Below are 16,708 nucleotides of genomic sequence, written 5' to 3'. Positions count from 1 at the left end.
CTCATCATTATCCTTGTCCTCCAGCTTATCCTTCGCGCCCGCCGCAACCGGCAGCAGCGCTGCCGCCGCGTCCTCTGCCGCCGCCCGCTCTTCCCACGGTAACCCCGTCGGCGACCCTGGGCGGGGGGAGCGCGGGCGACCGAGCTGCCTGAGTGCCGGGTGCGGGGCGACTTGGCGCGGGGCTGCGTGTGCGGAGCCGGGGCCGTGCTGCGGGTGGGGTGTGTGCGGGCGGATGCCTGAGGGAGAGGCGCTCAGATGTAGGAAATTGGTCCGGGGGCCGAGGGAGGGTCCACTTCTTAGGAGGACAGGGTGATATTTGGGGGTCTCATCAGGGATAACGGGTTGGGGGTGGGGCGTCACTGCCTGGGAGCGTTATCCAGCGGGGTGTAGGATAAGAAAAGAGGTATTTTATTTTTCCTGTTAGCCACCACTGGGGAAGACGGGAGAAGGGAGATTCCCCATCCGTCTCTATGGAGCCCTCCCCCAGGGGAAGAGAAATCGTGCAAAGATGCTAGCGGGTCCGTTGCTTCCCAGAAAACTTCCAACGGCCTTTGCCGCGGCGGGCCGGCTCCCAAGTAGCACCTTCGTCGGTTCCTGGTTCTGGCAATGCCAACAGCCTCGCTTTATGTTATTATTAGTAGTAGAATCAACCGAAATAGACTTGATGAAGAAGGATCTGGAACTGAGGAAGATAAAATGGATAGTAGGTAGGGCTAAGCAGGGTTGAGAGTCGGGATAAGCGCTTAATGATAGCCAGTGGAAGCTCTAAAAGTAAATTTAATTGGGAATGACGGTTTTTAAACTCTCTCCTGCTGCCGAGATGTGCATCTGCGGGCTGTGTCAGTGTGCTCATTGCGATAGGATTCAGACTGCAGCCAATCCACATCTGTGAGCTCTCTGACTGCATCTGTCACCTGCAGTTCCAGAGCGACACTGGCAGTTAACCAGCGTTAGGCTTGTGTATTTAGGGTTAAGAACAGTGCCTTAAAACTGGCTCAAGGAAAGAAACGGAAACAAGCTTGTTGTGATTATTGTGTGAAGAAATAATAACAGATTCCTTGGGGAAATGGGGAAAGAGAAATATGAGAAGGTTCAGCTATTCTAGTACAATCTGAAGTCTCTTGGAAAGTTTGAGAAAATGGTAGTTCATTCAAATCGAGAAAGGATTTTTATCACTGTGTGGTGTAAAGAATTATTCGCAGTTGATATGTTAAATGCCAGTTTATGCTATCTCTTTAAGCCTTACGTCTCTAACTATTTAATGGTTTTATGCTTTCCAAAACCATTCCAGGTCAGTAAATGAGGTTTTACTGTGGCATGCTGAAACGGCCATGTATGCATACTACAGTAATACTATTTTTGTGTCCAGTGGGAACAAAGCTCTTTATATAAAGCTGAAGATTAAAGATGAAAATAAAATTGATAAATAACAGAAGCAGTGATGTCAACCACAGTTTCTATTTGTTCCTTACCTTTTTCGCTAAGTCTGGCTTGTCTTAAGCAAATAGGTTTCATCCTTGTCCCCCAGCCCGCTTTTTTCGTAATGATCTGCTGCTCTGTGCTCTTGATTGGTTGATGCCAGAACAGAGTTTTTGACTTTGGCATTTTCATGGAATTGAGGTGCAGCATCTCTTGTTACGGAATTTCATATATGTGCAAAGAGGTGGGCAGTTTCCTTTGACAAAGATGGGAAGTATAAACATTGGGAAACTTAAAATTGCATTTTAAACCTCTTAAGAAGAAAAACCTAATATTGTCATCTTTAGGTTAGTGTATCAAGGACTTTTTCTTAATCTCTTCATGTAGCTGTACTTCTGTGAATGTTGTTCTGGGGGGTGAGCACACTTGAGGGTATTGGACGTTGAGTCCCAGGATTTTCACAGTGTGTATGAGACTTAGTGAGTTCCCTCAGTCTCAGGGCTGCCATCACACTCACTTCGTTTAGATTTTATTTGCTGTTTTCTCTGTCCCTTACCCCTTCTGTGTTTGATGGGGGAAAGGATTTAAGCCCCGACTTCCACCCTTATTAACAATCCCTGCTTTCCCTGCTCTCTGCTCCAACACTCCCAACGTTTTGTGTTGTCTTAGTTCCTCTCCTTACTTAATCACATCCCAATCAAAAGTGATTTTTTATGATATTTGTATTATTTCTGTTTCTTATGGAATTTTCAACATATGTCCTTGGCCTGTATATCCTTTTCATTAATGTTACTTTGCCTGTTGCATTTTCCTTCTGTATCTTTCCCCTTATATGGAAAATGGAGTGATCATATCAGATGCTCTGTATTTATTCTGAATACAACAGGTAAGAGCCTTAAACCAAGAATCAAGACTGCATTGAAATAAGACACGTAAAAATATTTGAACGTTTAGGAATAAAAGGTGTTTCAGCAGTCCAAGTGGTAACACTGTAATTGGAGATGTTGTCACTTTTTTAAAAATAAAAGAGTATTGTAGAGCCTGCTGTGTTTTTAATTGAACCTTAGATTTTCATAATTTGTACTCTAAAAACCTTTTCTTAACATCCATCTTTTCTGATCATTTTGCATCTGAATACTTGACTGAAATTACACTTTGCCAAATTAGAGGGAACAATTTAAGTGAGTCCCAGAATTTTGTTTCGTGTGGAAAATTGTCATGTCGAAATTTGTGTGGATGTATACATATATAGAATGTGCAGAGTTTGCTGTAAGGTAGAATGAATACATGCAAAATCTATAGCTGAATAGTTTTGGAGAGTGTTCTTTCTTAGCACGGGTGTGGCACAGTATTTAAAAATCAGCAAATATTGTATAATCTAGTTGAGTGGGTATTAGTGCTGTTTTTAGGTGAGGAGGCCCGTAATTACCTGGTGATTGATTTCTTTCTGTTGCATCATAGATCATGTGATGAATTATTATTGCTATGAAAAATAAAGTGTAAATTGATTGTAGAATTGATAGTAGAATGTTTCCACAATGGCTCAACACCTGTAGTTCTTTGAAAATTTAGCTGTATTGTGACATTTGAATTAATAAATAAAGATTTCCTGAAATTTACACCCATGTTTGTTGTACCTTTAATATGTCTGATGCCATGGCAGGTGTACAAAGCTGGATGGAAGTGTTTCTTTTTAGGTGCTTTTTGTGCACTTGTAGATAGCAGAGAAATGACATGCATAGATACTAAAACATGACAAACATAAATTTGAATTTTAAATCCTTTATTACATACTGCCTGGTGCTATAGTTATTGATGTATGGATTTCATCGTGCCTGCTAGATTAGTAGTTTCTTGGGGATCGGGACTGTAAGTCGCCATCATATTGTATGTTCATGTTGCATATGTGTGTATTTTGAAGATTAACATATTAATAAAAGGATGTATATATATTTCATTTCTTTCACTTCAGGGACTTATCTAGTGGATGAGGGGAACCTTTAGGCCTCTAATCTAATTCCTGATGCCTAAAATTAACTTTTTATACTGGCTGCAAATTCTAAACAGCAAAATTTCTCAAACATGATTAGGGCTTTTTTTTTTTTTTTTAACCAATTCAAATAATAAAAATAATGGTTTACTGCCTTGAGTTGATACAGTATGTGCTCTTGTTACATGACTGCCACTTCGGGTAATTTCAGAAGGGTGAAAGAATATATTTATCTGAGGTCTTTCCAGGCCACGTAGACAAATTTGATTTTTGTATTGTGACACAATTTATTTAGAAGAAAAATGGAGTGTATGTGTTTGTACAGTTGTGAAAAAGCAAGATTCCAGAAGTATGTCATTAGTGGAAAAGAATCAGGTCATATCAAAAATTGTACTTATCTGGTCTTATCTTGTGACTAAAGGGTGACAAAATTCACAATTTGGTTTAAATGGCTTGTTTTGTAATGGAAGGTGTGCTGCTGAGGATCCCATTAAATGCTAAAAAAACACAAGGTGAATTCTGGGACAGTTCAAATCAGCCTTCATGTGGGAGTCCATAATGAAGCTGTTTGAAATTTCACCAAAAAAATGCAGCACAAAACTTTGGCTGGCGATTTTGACCACGCAGTATTCATCCATCAAGAAAGAATACTGAAAATCAGATTGCATCTGAAGGACAGTCTTCTCAGGACATGTGTGGATGACTCTTGGTACTATAATTGTGTTTACCATCATAGACTTCTGTCCATAGACCTTGATCCATGATACGTTTTTGTTTTTTAACTCACTAGGTGAGAACTCACAACATTTTGAAAGTCAGAATTTGTTTTTATTAACTAAATGGTTCCAGAGATCAGGCATTAACCTTTTTCCTTCTGATAAATTACAAGTATTTTCATTGTAAAACCAGTTTTTTGTTTGTTTTTTTGTTTTGTTTTTTTTGCGGTACGCGGGCCTCTCACTGTTGTGGCCTCTCCCGTTGCGGAGCACAGGCTCCGGACGCGCAGGCTCAGCAGCCATGGCTCACGGGCGCAGCCGCTCTGCGGCATGTGGGATCCTCCCAGACCGGGGCACGAACCCGTGTCCCCTGCATCGTCAGGCGGACTCCCAACCACTGCGCCACCAGGGAAGCCCTGTAAAACCAGTTTTGATCAAAATCAGTTACGTTTTCTTGGGATTAGGGTTAGTATAGCACTTAAGAGTATGGACTCTGGAGACAGGCTGCCTGTGTTCAGCGTGGTGGCGATGCTGCTTGTTAGTGGTGTGGCCTTGAGCAAGTTTTTTCACTGCCTTCGTTCCCCAGTTTCCTCATCTTCAAAATGGGGTTCATATAAGTACTACCTCATAGGGTTGCTGTGAAAAGTAAGTGTAAAGCACTTAGCACACTGTTCTGCAGAGTTAGCTGAAAAAATACTAGCTGGTGCTTGACTCAGTGGTGTGAGGTGTAGTACATTAGAGGTGAACCATTAGACCACTCAGATGCTTTGTTTCTTTCCTTCGGAGGCTATTAAAACAGTGAAATTCTTTGTGATGCTGGCTATTGGACTCATCTCTGCTGTTAGGTCTTGGGAGGGGGAAGCACTTTTGTTTTAATTTTGGATCATCACACAGACATCTGGTTATCACTTATGGCAGATGGATTCAGTAAAAAGAGACATCTCTGTTTCTTGGAAAAGGACAGCCAACAAAGCCCGGTCTGGCACCATGTTGCAGCTATTGAAATGCTATTTCCCTGTGGACTTCACTGCTTGTTTAGTTGTGTGGTACTTCTGAATAAAAGGAATAGACCCCAGTGGTTTCATTTAGCAGAATTAGCCCTTTTTTAGAAGACACTGTTTTTTACTTGTATAGCCTTAGGTGGTGGTAAACTTGAAACTTATTGGTGTCATTATCACTTGGGTTTTCTGTGTCACTATAAATGTGCTCTACATAGTAGCTTTCTTGTAAGTTTAGAGGTAGCTAAAACTACTGCTGTGCTCCAATAATTCAAGTGGCTCAGGAATGACTGCATACTATTGCAAGATTATTTGTTTATGGTAAGGCTGACACCAAATACTGAGGCTGCCTAGTAGGGGATAACCTGATCATTATAGCTTTGTTTATTAGGCTGCTATTGAAATGGCTAACTTTTTAATGTTAAATCCAAATGTTTTAGTTTAGTTGTGTGGACCTTTGAAACTGTTGACTAGAAAATAAATATTTCTCTTAAGTACAATGTATCACAAACTGTTCTTTCCTATATTGGCTAATATGTAGGTCTTGGTTTTTAGTTGAAATAATATTTTTTATAAAACATATAGAAGTTTATATAAAACATTATTAAAAGTATGTTTTGCTTTAAATATACAGGGATAACGTTTTATAATTCTTTCTTCTATATTGTGCAGCTTTTGTTTTAGTTGGTTTTTATAACCACCCTGCCAAGAAGATTGGCAAATATGCTTGTATTTAGAGGCATGACTTCTGTTTTCCTGATTTAAGAGAGTGACATTTAGTTGATACTGTTGATTTCATTGCGTACTAATAACTACATTGGCCAGAATAGATGAGGTATTGATTTAATATTGTTAACATAATTCCTGTAGCCATCATGGATTCTGGGTCTAAAAAAATATTGAGATAAGCAAGGAAATGATCATGGCTGTTTCATATATATACTCGCACATGTATATATCCTTTAATTTTAGATATTCTGAGGACTGTATTGGGAGATTTTTAGGATAGCAGGTCTCCAAAGTGTCAATACTGTTGCCCAGAATAAAACCTGGGTGTTTTATTCTGTCTAATACATTGTTAACGTTTCCCCGGTGTTCTTAACACCACCCTTTTTCAGGGACAGGTGTTGCCATCTTTCAGATATGAAGATAATAAAATCAGTGTGTAACATAAAAGTGCAAATCTGAAGATGGGCATTTGGTTTATGAGTATGGCCAACACTTATAGACCGTATCATTGTTTGAACCTCTGTTAAGATTCACGATGAACCTGCAGCTTATGTGGAGCAAGAACCTCTCCATTCTTTTTAATTTGCCAGATACTTTTGTTGAACCACAAAACCTTTTATCTTTCCCCTGCTTATGGCTGCAGTGAACCTCTTGGGCATCTCCAGTTTCTTGTATGTACGTGCAACCTAGTGAGGTTGTAATGAGCAACCGTTAATTGCTCATGGGTTGACCACATCCCAGGATGTGGCAGGTTAGGGTGGTGGTAGGAGCCACAGCCATGTTGAAGGCACAGTCACCAGTTCATTAGATCTTCCTCAACACCAACCTGGTGTGCTCATCTCAAAGGTCCACCAGATTGCTTAACTCAGTTCTCTCCTCTTTTTTGTTGTTGGTGGGGGAGGACCTGAAGTAAGGGATGTGATGTGGCTCAACAGTTCACAACTGATAAAAAGCTCTTATGAATAATACTTTTTCCATTATCTCAGCAGCATATTGATAATGTAAATCTTTAGAGAAAACCTTTGGCTGGCCAGTAATCTTGAAAATTCTGCTTCAATGCATAGTGTAAACCTACTTAGGTGATAGTTTAATTTGGCTGTACATTAAGAATGTGTGCCTTTTAGTTACTCTTTGTAGGCTTTTTGTTTAGGGCCTGTTAAATTAGAAGAGTTTCAGATGTCTGAAACTATATTCTTAACTTAATTTGTCTGTATTGTATCCTCACTCTCACTTTGTAAAGAGAGGAATAATGGCTTTATTATCACACCCTGTTTAAAGGATGGCTGTTATGCTGAAGGTAACTGACAGGGTAGCTAGTCTATAACCAGCTTTCATGGAATAAACTTAGGATATGGATGAGTTAGGACCCTTGGGGCTGAAATGGAGAGTGTAGCTTAGGAAAGGGGAAAGAGAATATATACCAAAAGTGCTAAGGGTCTGTATGTGTGTTTTAACCAAAATTATTCTTTCCTTACATCAGAAGTGTATTATATTTCTGTATTTGTGAAAACTCCTAGAACACACTTGCCCTTTAGGACTTGGGGGTCTGAACTAAAACTGGTCTGTTGAGTTGATGACCAAGTGCCAGCCGCTAAGCCACATTCTAAAGACACACATTTATATTAAATTGTTCTCTTTAAGGAGCATGGTGCCTACAGTCTAGTAGAGTGGACAGTTATAATACAGTCAGTACCCTTACATTTGTTGGGCCCTCACTTGGGGTCTCTTCTGTCAGTGTTGCATGTGGCTGGCTCCTCCTTAGCCTTCCAGATCTCATTTTAAGAATAACTTCTCATCTCTGAGGAAGTTAAGGGACCTTCCTGGATCACTCTAGAGTTTCTCTTTATAACATAGATCACATTCTCTAATTATTTTCATGGCTTGTCCTTTTTCATTGTCTGTTTCTTCCACTGGAATACAACTGCCATGAGGGTTTCTTACCTGACTGTTTTGTTCTGAGCTGTATTCCCAGTGTCTAGCCGTAGTGCTAGGTTCACATCCATCGCATGCTAATGAATACAGTTGTGAGTAAGAGTTTGTTAGTTGAAGGAGTGGGGAAGGGGCATCCTAGGCAGATATAAAATCAGGAAAGGATCAGCTGTTGCAAGAGGAGTGGTAAAAAGTTGTGAAACAGTTAAGGTGTGTTGGAAGTGGAAGATTAGGTTATAAAACTTAATTTGGAGACATGAAACTCACTGCATTCCAAGCTGTCTATGTAAGAGAGCCAAGAGATATTTATTTAAGCAGGGGTGTGGCACAGTTAGGAAGACAATTCTGGTGGCTTATTTGGTAGATGGACTAAATTGTGGAGACTGCAAGCAGAGAATTCCACTAGAAGGCTGTAGCCTTAATGGCACGGGAAAGCCTCATATAAAACACTGATGCTTGAGACGCAGAAAAGAAGCTAGATGAGAAGCTAACTGGGTGTAGGAGAAAAAGAAGAAATGAAGGATGATTCTGAAATGTCTGATTCAGGTTTGAGAGTGTTGGGTGGTGGCTCCATGAGCTAAAATTAAGAATCTGGAGACAGCGAGTATTTCTGAGGGGATTAATTATTAGTGTTGGGTGTGTTGGTTTACCTTAATGCATATGCCTAACAGACAGGAATATGGTTTCAAGTCTCTGATAAGTCAGGACTGAAGTAAGAGCCATACATTTATGGGCAGCAGGTGAAGCCTGGAAAGCTTAAATTAGAAAGGGATTTAAGGCAGTTGTTTATAACCTTCAAGGATCTTAAACTCATTTGAGAATATGAAGAAAATAATGGCCTCCTCAGAGGTACATCCAAATTTGTGTGGATATGATTTCAAGGGGGGTTGCACCTCTGGAACCAATTGTTGAGCTCTTCAGGGACTGTCGTGGACTTCCCTGAAGAATTTATGACATAAGAGGCAGACAGAGCAGTATTTGAGATGGAGAGAACCTAGGAAAGGTGCCTCAGAAGCCCAGGATAAGGGATGGTGAGGAAGAATCGGGGGAATCAGGGGTTCCCAGGGCTTTATGCTCTGGAGAGGTCCAGTAGGAGGGAGTGTCAGCTGTGACATTGGATTCAGCAATGAGCAGTTCATTTGTAACATTTCATCCCGTGCAGAGGCAGAAGGCAGATTGTGACCGTTTAATGCATGAATCCAAGTTAAGGAAACAGTGCATGGGAAAGAGTGCAGAAGTCTTGATGTTCTGTATGATAAACAGTCCTGATATGAGAATATAACCCATTTTAAGGACCTGCTGAAAGGGAAATTCCATTATTTTGTTGACCTGTTGTGGCGTTTCAGCCCAGTGGTTCTCAACTGACTGCCCCATTAGAAACAGCTTGGAAATGTTTTTAAAATCAGGGCCCTACAAAGGTTAGTTAATCAATATCTTTGGGGCTTGTACCTCTTTATAGCTTTTATTTTGTTTGTTCTGTTTTGGGTTTTTCTTAAAAGTTAAGAACCAATGTTCCCATCAGAAAACCTCCTTATCACTTTATGCATCTGTGTTAGAATACTTTCTTTAATTGTACGTTATTATCAACTATTCAGTTTACTGTTGTGCTAGGTTTAAATCAGTGCCCTTTAGTCCTTCTCACAGACCTTAGTTTCCAATTTAAAAAATTTTATGGCTTTCTTCTGATCTTCAACCAAGTTCTACATATTTATCTTTTTTGAGTGATACAGCCCTCAATCAGTGAAAGATCTGCCCATTTCTGAGTAAGACAGGAAATTCTTAATGGTGCTTACATGTGGAAAGAGTATTCATTCTGCAGTCCCTTTTGCTTTTATTTAAGTATGTTACATATTTTACTAAATGGTAAAAACTATTTTTTAACTAGAAAAGTTTGAACTCTGTACACTATTTTCCAAGTAGCTAATTTCATAATCTTACCTTCTTTTTTTTAAAAAATGGCAGTCATACGTGACCTAGACCTTAAACAGGTTGTCTCCATTAGAGCAGACATTTTATATGAAGGGTAAACCTATAAAATCAGTTGAAAGGAAACTGTCAAAATAGGAAATTCCACCTGTTGTGTTTTCAACTTGCAGTGCTTTCTCTGGATTAAATTCTTGATGAGCTGTCAGCAGTTCAAGTTTGAATCCTGTGTTCATACCCTTGAAATAAAAATCAGATTATGGAAAAAATTGAACTTTATGCATGCCAACCTTGACACCAACCACAAGCTGAAAGAGGGTTTATTCCGTTTTTTAGCAACCTAATTAATTAATATTTTTACTTGCAAAGAAAATGATAATCTTTAAAAACTTCTGTTGTGTTATTAGCATCAGCTTAATGGCTAGAGTAGTCTCACAAATTGTAGTTGCTTATTATGGGTAACTTAGGGCAAATATTAAGATTCTCTGTAAAGAGACAAACTTCCTCGTTTTTTAAATAATAGCTCATAATATGGGAAAATAGGGATGCATGTAAGACCTTCTGGGAAGAACTGAGGCCTTACACTTAAAATGAACATGATAAATTTACACTTTAAATGAAATGAACAGATGATAGTTTTGTTGCAATTTAATATTCAGTTTTCCTGTTTTTGCAGGTACCTAGCTAAGTAAATGTTGGCAAAATGTCTGTTTTGTAATTTGTAGTAGACTTGGTCAGACTCTTCTCCCCGTCTCTTCTGTCTCCTTCTCCTCCAGACTCCCAACTCCCCACCCCCAAAAAACCCACACAATCAACAACTACTTTTTGTTTTGGTTTGAAACGGTTTTGTTATTGTTGTTGTTGTTTTAATTCACTGTTAAATTTAGTTGTTTTTTAAATACTGATTTCATTTACCAGATACATCAAAATTGTATTCTTTATTTTTACCCTTGCTTTTAGCCCTGAAGCAACATGATCTGTTTTTGTGTTCCAAAGCGGGAGAACCACAATGAATAACTGGAAATCCTTTCCATTTTTGAACATTTCTCTATCCGTGGAAGATGAAGAAAGGAGATAATTATAGTAACAATAAGAATAGCTAAATTTGAATGCTTACCGTGACAAGTACTATGCTAAATGCTCTGCATGAAATTTTAGTTTTCCCAACACTTGGCACTAGGTGCTGTTATCTGCCTTATCCTACAGATGTGGACATTGAGGCACAAAGGCGTTAAATAACTTCCCCAAGGTCACATGACTGATAAGTGGTAGAGTCTGGATTTAACCCAAGTAATCTGCTCCAGAGCCTGCGCTCTTAAAACTTGTGTTTGTGTGTGCATGTGTAGAGATGCTGCTTTTTAATAATCTCAAGCTAACAGTTAACCTCTCATAGACACTTTATTGAACGTGTCTCATGCCTTGGGAACTATTCCAAGACTTGGGTACAAAAATAAGTAAGAATTGATCACGCGTCCAAGGAGCTTATTGTCTACCAAGGAGACAGAAATACAAAATTTCACTATAGTGTGGGAAAGTGCTGTGTAGTAGTACAACTAGCAGCATGGTCATGAGACTCGGAGCATTCATCATGGTAATGGATGCTCTGGCTCAGTCTTGGAGATCAGATGTCTTAGTTCCTTTGATTTCTTATTTTACCCATCATGGTTTTAATTACCTTCTGTATGAGGGTTTCCAAGTTTTCACCTCCAGTCTAGACCTAGGCCTGTCCTGAGCAGTGGCTCTTATCTGATTGTCTGTATCTCCTCTTGGATGTCTCACAAGTTCCTTCAAGTTAACATGTCCAAAACAGAATCCTTACCCCTCCTCCTTTTCCCATCTGCCCTTGCAAACCTGCTCTCCCTTCAGTGTTCCTGTCCCAGTAGATAGTATCTTAGGCCACAAACCTAGAGTCATCCTCCATCTCCCTTTTCCTCTTTCCCATATCAGTCACAAAGCTCTGTTCACTCTGCCTCCCAAAAATGCCTCTCTTCAATCTACTTCTTTCCGTCTTCATCCACCCTGCTCCCACGACTGTCCTGTCTCACCAGGACTGCCGCACTAGACCCTAACTGAGTTTTCTGCCTGTTCTAACCTTGCAAGTCCATTCTCCTGTTACAGAAATGGCAGTGATAGATTTTCATGAAAAGCAAATACATTATGTCATTTCTTGCTTCTCTTTAGCCCACCATTATCTTGGGATAAACATGAAAATCCTTAACTTGGCCTAGAAGGCATAATTTAACCCCTCCCTGCATCTCCAGCCAGGTCTCATGCCACTTTCCGTCTTCCCACTCTAGCCAGGCTGGCCCTTCTTCACATCTGAACACTTCACACTGCTCACTCACCTCAGAGCTGAGAACACCAGCTGTTCCCTCTGCCAAGTCTTGGTCACTGCTGGACCCCCATCTGCTGGGACTGGGCCTGATGCTTAGATTTCCGTTTCATTGTTATAGAATTGATTGAATGAAGGTGATGCTGAGCTATAGAACAAGTAGGAATGAGCTAGGTATAGAAATCGGGATTGATCATTTTTAGCAGAAGGAATAGCATAAGCAAGCAAAAGGCTGATATTTCTTAACATATAAGAGCTTTTTATAAATCAGGATATCTCGGAAGGAAAATGAACAAAGGATATGAGGCAATTAACATAGAATAAATACAAGTATTCATATTTGAAAAGTTCACCTTCATTAGTATTCAAGGAAAATCAATTCAATATTGCTGTTTTTCTTATCTCAGGTTGTCAAAGGTTTTTATAAAATCCTTTGTTGACTAGATACAACACCATATGCGTATGATCTCAATCTTGTTTAATATGCACAGATAAATATATGGATTTAGCAGGCTCATATGCCTACATGAGCATAGAAAAACAGCAGTAATTATCACTGTGGTGAGATTATGGATGACTTTTTTTTTCTTTAAGTATTTCTTATGTAATCAGAAAATGACATGCCATCTTTTAAAATCATATATTAAATCATATATTAAGACCGTGTAATGGAAATACTAAGAAATCTATCCAAAATAAATTTTACTTTTACATAATAAGGAATCTGTATGCCAGATTTCTCATCTTTGAGTGTGAATCGCCAGATTTCAAGTTGTATTCAGTAAAATACTTTTTTCCTCTTATAATAGTACATTAGTTAAAATTAATATTAATGTTAGCATTGACTAATGTGACAACACTTTAATAGAGCATATTATAATTTGTGAGGTGCTCATTAATCCCTCAAATCAATCATATGGTGAGTAAATAGTGTTGTTTGTATTTTGCAAATAAGGGGAGAAACAGTTTAGAGTCAGCCCCTAGTCACATAGCATCCATTAGACATCCAAGATTTCTTACTTTACAGATACATATTAGTACATATTAAAATAGTGAAATTTGGGCTTCCCTGGTGGTGCAGTGGTTGAGAGTCCGCCTGCCGATGCAGGGGACACGGATTCGTGCCCCGGTCCGGGAAGATCCCACATGCCGCAGTCGAAAAAAAAAAAAAAAAAAAAAAAAGTAGTGAAATTCTTAAGCAGGCTACTGTTTAAGCATTATTACTATGGGGTAAGTATTGATTATGTATTCTTAAACTGCAAAATACTTTTTTATACTGGAACTTTTTCATGGCAGTGTAAACCATTGAGTTATCTTTCCTTAAGCAGTCATTTTCAGAAAATCAGCATCATTTAAATCTTCCTCCACCACCTTTTAGGCATCATTACAAATATGTTCATTGATTAAAACATATTAATATACTCCTCTTTACTATTTTTTTTTAATAGATAGTTGCTGGCAACCCTCAGAGTTGTTTAAAAAACAGTATCTTTCTCTGTAATAACCTATATGGGAAAAGAATCTGAAAAAGAATAGATATGCATAAAAACAAACTAACTAAACAACAAACTAAATCACTTTGCTGTACCTCTGAAACTAACACAAAATTGTAAATCAACTATGCTCCAGTGTAAAAGAAAAAATAAAATAAAAACAGTATCTTTGTAATTCTCTTAATGTAGATTTTTAAAAATTGTAATAACTATTTTGCTACCAGTCTTCAGAATTGGTATTTAGATTAAGTCAGAGATAGAAGGTGGAGACATATGTAATGAAGGTAGTTTAACTTTCTGTTTAACTTAATGCAGTGATGGTTTTGTACATCAAATACTTTTGCTTTTATTTAAGCATTTAACAGTTTTATATGAGTGGTATACTACATAATCCTTTCCTTTGGAATATACAAGGGTTTTTGTGCCCAGGCATACTGTTAATAAAACTTCTTTCTTCATGTGGCTAGAACACAAAAATGCCAACCCCAAGGACTGTTGGTATAAAGTATAAGCTGTTGGACCGTGCAGAGAAATGGCTTCATGATATGATGTCACCATGCCAAACAAAGAATTTGCAGTTTGGTCATCTGCCTCCGCCGTTGCCCCTCGGTGCATCTTTCTCCCTTTACTGCCCGTTTGAACACGAATGCTTGTTGAAGGGAAGGTGGGAAGTTCAGAATTGGGATGTTAATTTAACTAAACTAACATAATAGTTCTAGAATGAAAATTGAAATTTAGTATGTAATTCTAGTATGAAATTTAGTATGTAAATTTGTCTATAGTATGTCTTCATGTAAGATGTTGGAATCCTGGGATTTGAGAATTAGATGGCATCTTAGAAACCATCTAGGGGCATCTTCTACCTAATAAGAGAATCATTCTGTAACATTCCTAACTTGGTTAAGTATTTTGCCCTACCTCCCCTTTTTTGGGACACTTACCTTCTGTTGAGGCTTCTGCTTTGCAGGTATTTGCTTTTTGGTGTGGCTTTACGAGGCCTGCTTCCGTGCGACTTCATTTGGATCTTTCAGTTTCCTTTTTATTCAGACATTTGAGAGCAACTGCTATCTTTCCTTTCTTGTGCTAAATGTCCTGAGACTTTTTCCTCATACAACTATTTTTATATCTCATGCCATCCTACTTTCCTCTGGATATCTGGATATCAGTGCCCTCTTTAAATGATAAGGTCAGGATATTCTAGATGTTTTAGTAGCAAAGAGGCTAGTAATTCCTTTGCTCTGAATAGTCCTTTCTAACCTAGTTTTTCTTTTTTTTTGTAAGTAATATAATTAAAATCTATGTTGTCTTAGTGTGACTTACTGTAAGGAAATTCTTTTTTTCTTTTAAAACAGCTTTTAAAAATTATTGTGGAAATTTTTAGACAAATGTCGGGAGAGTAGTGTAACGAATACACATATATCCTATCACCTAGATTTAATCATTAGTAAGAGATGAGGCAGTAGTATGGTACTTTTTTGTCTTAAAATAAAATTATACCTACTATCCAGATTCATTCTGTACCTCAGAATAGATTGTCCAAATTTGTTTGGTTCCTGTGGTAAGATTCCAGATAATGAGGGACTCATCTGAAACTTTATCCAAATCTATTTGTTACCGAGTTCAGACAGTGGAAGATTCCTGTATCTTAAATTACAGACGTGGCATTTCCCCCGTGAATATTTCAATATGCATGTCTGAAAAATAAGCATAATTGTCTACATGACCTCTCTATTATTTCACCTAACAGAATTATCAGTAATTCCCTAATGTCATCTATCATACTCAGATTTCCTCTTATAACTGTTTTGTTCAAACCAGGAACCAATCAAGGACCATGATATACAGATGTTTTATTCACTTTATTTATTTTTTTATTGGAGTATAATTGCTTTACAACGTCGTGTTAGTTTCTTCTGTACAATGAAGTGAATCAGATATATGTTTACATATATCCCCCCCCCTTGGACCTCCCACCCATCTAGGTCATCACAGAGCACCAAGCTGAGCTCCCTGTGCTATACAGCAGGTTCCCACTAGCTATCTGTTTACACATGGTAATGTATTTGTGTCAAATCTAATCTTCCAGTTCATCCCACCCTCCCCTTTCCCCCCGCCCAGTGCCCACACGTCCATTCTCTATGCCTGCATTTCTGTTCCTGCCCTGCAGATCCGTTCATCTGTACCATTTCTCTATATACCACATATATGTGTTAATACGCAGTATTTGTTTTTCTCTTTCTGACTTACTTCACTCTGTATGACAGACTCTAGGTAAAAATGTGAGCTTTACATTTATTAGCACTAAATTTTATTTTATCGCTGTCTCCCCATTGCACTAGTGTAGGGATCTGCACACTTTTTCTTAAAGGACCAGATAGTAACTATTTTAGGCTTATAGGTCATTTGGTTTTTGTCACAACTACTCAGCTCTGCCACAGAGTCATTATGTAAACACATGAGCATGGCTGTGTTTCAGTATGACTTTTTTTTCAACAAATCAGGCCCTGGCCCATTGGTTGTAGTTTGCTGACCCCTGCCTAACCTCTTATGATCTCTGTTTTTTTCTGTTAATGTGACTGTTCTCAAGTTTTGTGTCAATTCACTAAATCATACTATCTGGTTGTGATATTCTACTACCTGTGAATTCATTAAACAGTTATAGCTACCATTTAGTGAACACATGCTGTATGCTGTGTACTTGACATAAATAACCATATTTAATGCTTAAAAGCACCCGGGAGATGCAGTGATGTTATCGCCGATTTTCAGAAGAAAAAATTGAGACTTAGAAAGAGGTCATGTAACTTACCCAGTATCACACACCTAAATGTAAACACCAAGTCACCCTACCCTTTTGTAAGGTTTATGCTGTACTGTTAAACAGATATGAAAGAAGACCCTCTTTCTAAAAGGCTTTTGTCCATCTTAGTCCTAGGCATGTGTTGAGAGACGATCAAGTAATCTGTTGGGATCAGGAACACAAAATGTCTCTTTCCTAAGCTGCTGTTTTGGGGGCTTTATAAAGAATACGAGGTTAGTTTGGATGGCGTACCTTATTTGTAGAAGAATGATCTCTAGGACACCACCTGGGTTCACACTGTGTTTGCAGTTGTACTATATCCAGTCTTTCCCTCCTTCTGCCATTTCTCAAATCATGGACAGTAGTTCCATGGTTAAAC

The 16,708-nt window shown here is 38.6% G+C and overlaps 1 protein-coding gene across 1 annotated transcript in view; it reads left to right on the top strand.

Moving 5' to 3' along the window:
* Window positions 1–16,708, top strand: part of TBPL1 (TATA-box binding protein like 1) — a 29,359-nt gene continuing 12,651 nt past the window's right edge. Inside the window, exon 1 of the mRNA XM_024759033.1 lies at window positions 1–98. The gene's annotated coding sequence lies outside the window, so the exon portion shown is untranslated. The remainder of the gene's footprint in view (window positions 99–16,708) is intronic.

This window comes from Neophocaena asiaeorientalis, unplaced genomic scaffold (assembly GCF_003031525.2).
Source record: "Neophocaena asiaeorientalis asiaeorientalis breed wild unplaced genomic scaffold, Neophocaena_asiaeorientalis_V1.1 scaffold5, whole genome shotgun sequence".
In the NCBI taxonomy this organism is placed as follows: Eukaryota; Metazoa; Chordata; class Mammalia; order Artiodactyla; family Phocoenidae; genus Neophocaena; species Neophocaena asiaeorientalis.
The sequence above is the reverse complement of the archived record's forward strand: the minus strand, read 5'-3'. Positions and strand labels throughout refer to the sequence as shown.